We start from the raw sequence: 3766 nt of genomic DNA on the forward strand, positions 1-3766 counted from the left end.
TAGTGTTTTATACATTTTTTTTCAGTGTGTGTGTTAGAGTGTGTGTGTTAGAGTGTGTGAGTGCCTGAGGATTTTATTTTGATTTGAGAACTGTAATCATCACATGATTCTGATCTCCAGACTGAATTCGCAGCATGCCAATGATCAAACCAAACTACAGATGAACGGAATAAATACGTTATTTGGGAGTCACACTCATGGTCTCCGCAGTCAAAAGTGACGGGACACTTGAAATGTAACCTTTTTTTTTTTCTTCAGTAAAATCAATCTAATATATTTTTGTCCAATATTTTTTTTCTGCTGTATTTTGAGAGACTTTTATGGTACTAATTAATATTCATGCAATAATTATATTTTTTCCCCATTGAAAATAGTACACATTTTTCACACACACGCAAAAAAAAAATCCAATTTCTGAAGGCAGAATAGCACCTCCTGGTGAGCACAAACAGAGAAACCTGTAATTTCATGGTGTAACCACTAGATGCCTGTACGGGACTCTATAGAGAGGCTCTTGAATTCCCTATCTGTTTTTATACATAATTGTTTACTTTTATTAGGTTGTGGATTTAAATGTATATTAAGGCATTCTCAAAGACTATTTTTTTGTCAAGGTTTATATTTTTTGTTGTTTAAAATGTTGATTTGAAGTGTAGGTTTTTGCATTATTACTACAAACCTGAACACAGAAAGCAGTTTGTTACACAAAACATTAAAATTCTATAAAAATGTAACAAAAATAAACACGAATGCTTTATCAGAGCTTAATCCTTCTGTGTCTGATCTGATTATTTCAGTCTTCTGACTTACTTTGGCTATATGCTTATAGCCATACCAATTCATCTGGTTTTTGTTTTTTTGTTTTTTTTGATTATTTTGGTTTTATGCTTATTTGTAGTGTGTTACATAGTTGCATATATTTAAAAATTCTGACTTTTCTCTTTAAATTCCGAGATTATATCAAAATTCTGGTAAGAAAAATCAACTCATCATTCTGTTTTCCCTCGGCTCAGAATCATGAGTTTATATCCCACACTTCTGGCTTGTTTTCTTAGCACTGACAGACTCACAACTGTTGAGTTGAATTAAGTTATAAAGTTAGAACTAGGCGATAAACTTGCATTTACAATTTTTTTTTTTTTTTTTTTTTTTAAAGTCAGAATTGTGAAGGTTTAAATAGTATTTCATGCTTTTACTGTAGGGCTAATACAATATGTCCCCTATGTGAATATTATATAGACCTATTGTTCAAATCTAATTTATGCTTTAAAACAGGATAATCATAGCAGGTTTCATCCATTGTTTGTCCGTTTAAACTTCTGCGTTTAGCTTCAAATAGCGTCTTTGACGACAGTATGATATAAAAATTATTAGCATTCCGATTCTGACATCCAAAGGCAAAACAACACGTTTTTTCTCTTATTGCTGGATTTAACCCGTTTCTCTCCATTTGCTACCACGTGACGTAACAGTGACGTCTACTTCAAATTGGTGCCTCACGCAATGTGTGCTAGATGAGAATTAAACTCTATTTGCGTTTTCATAAGCACCAGTGTATATTTTGCCAGTATTTACCTGTATTTAAATGTCTGCACTATAAAATAAATATTTGTGACTGAAAACATTGAACCACTGTGATATTAGACTAACAAGCAGGCTTAAAAAAGTGTGTAAAGTGTTCCCTGCGCGGCGGCAGCATAAACACCTGTGTCTTACCTTTAGAAACTGCAAGTAACTCTACATTCAGCCAAAGAGTATAGAAGCCTATACTCTTTGATTCAGCTTCAGGAGACTTCATCAGAGCAGCACCACGCGGATCCAGACTGTTTGCTCATTTGAATATTCTAATTTCAGCGTGTCACGTCACTCGCGCCGCATCTGCTTTTAAAATGTAATTATTCCATCAAAGTCAGAAACCACACATAAACATATCAAAATAAAATAACCTTTACAATAGTTTTAGAAATAAAGGTGGAAAATGAAAAGCATGTTTAAAAAACAAAACTTAATTTCAAGTTGTGTCAACTTCATTTTCAGTTCCTCCGGGAACGCAACGGAACTGCAGCTGTATGGGATGAAATTAGACTCAAAATGATTAATAGACACATGCAAAATTATCATGTACTGCATAAATTGTATACACGTATCTTACTGACCACAAACAAATGCCTTTCAGTTTGATTTGGGATTAAATGATAGTGCAGCAATTTGTACAAATACAGACATGTTTGTGAATAAAAATGTTCTGTTCTGCATTAATATATCATAAATTGCTCATGCATAAAGGAATCCATGCACATGTGGACAAAGCACAGTGCAATTCATGAACATGTACATGATTTAAAAAATGTGCGTCACTACACTGAAACATATGCTTTTCAACCGGTGTCTGCAGAGTTAAGAATTACATTATTATTATAATTATTATTTTGTTCAAATAGAGACATATTTGTGAATACAAATGTTATAGTTTGTATTAAATTATCATAATTTGTGCATGTAGGGATTAAAATGTGTATTTGTGGATCAGGAGCCTCAGAAAATCAGCGACCACTAGATGGCACTAGCCCCAGTCACGTGTGCGCATTCCATCGTGTACAGATTTATTAATGTTACATTGTGTTTTCTTTGTTTCTTTTCTGGTTTGGCTATTCTCCTCTTCCTGTAGAAATAGAATCGACTCAGAAGAGACGTTGATGAATGAATGAATGCACGCGCGTCGCCCGATCTACAAATTCACATTTTAATTCCTACATGCACATAGTATGATAATTTAATACAAACTATAACATTTGTATTCACAAATATGTCTTAACTCTCTTAATTCTTAACTCTGCAGACACAGCGGGTGAAAAGCATTTGTGTCAGTGTAGTGACGCACATTTGTAAATTTTTCAAATCATGTACATGTTCATGAATTGCACTGGGCCTTGTTCATTGGTAGTTGTGTGCGTGCGTGCGTGTGTGTGTGTGTGTGGGGGGGGCGGTGTCGTGAAATGCTGTAAACTGCGAAGATGAAGTCTCAAAAACCAAATGAACCGAACAAGATCGACTCGAACTGGATTCCTTTTTGCCTTAGCAATTTATGATATATTAATGCAGAACAGAACATTTTGTATTTGTACAAATCCCTGCCCGATCATTTAATCCCAAATCAAATTGAAAGGCATTTGTTTGTGGTCAGTAAGATACGTGTATACAATTTACGCTGTACATGATAATTTTGCATGCGTCTATTAATCATTTTGAGTCTAATGTCATCCCATACAGCTGCAGCGGTGGATCAGAATCACTGATGCTCGAACATCTCAAAGCCTCCAAACGACTGAATCACTTTCCCGAAGCTTCTCTTCGACTGTGAACAGAATATCTCTCGTGTCGTGTAAAGATTCGGTAAGAGACCGATTCCTTTCAGCTCTCATGTTCTTGTTTGAATGCATTTGTGTGCTGCTCGTTTGTTACATTTTGAGCACAGTTTAACACTTTATATAAATCAGATCTGATTCAGTTCTGATACACATTCACTGTAAACGGATAAAAAACGCTTTCAAAAGCGGGTTTTCACAGCGATGCCGAAGAACCCTTTGTGTTCTCCAAAGAACCTGTCAGCGATCGATTCTTAAAAAAAACAAAAAACATTTATACAGTTTAAAGAGCACTTTTCCACTATAAAGAACCTTTTTCTGGAAAAGTAATGAAGTAATGAACCTTTCTTCTGATTCACCTGTGAGCAGATCTGGTGAATCACTCACAACACTTTTGCCTT

Source organism: Cyprinus carpio, chromosome A21, assembly GCF_018340385.1.
Source record: "Cyprinus carpio isolate SPL01 chromosome A21, ASM1834038v1, whole genome shotgun sequence".
NCBI classification, from domain to species: Eukaryota; Metazoa; Chordata; class Actinopteri; order Cypriniformes; family Cyprinidae; genus Cyprinus; species Cyprinus carpio.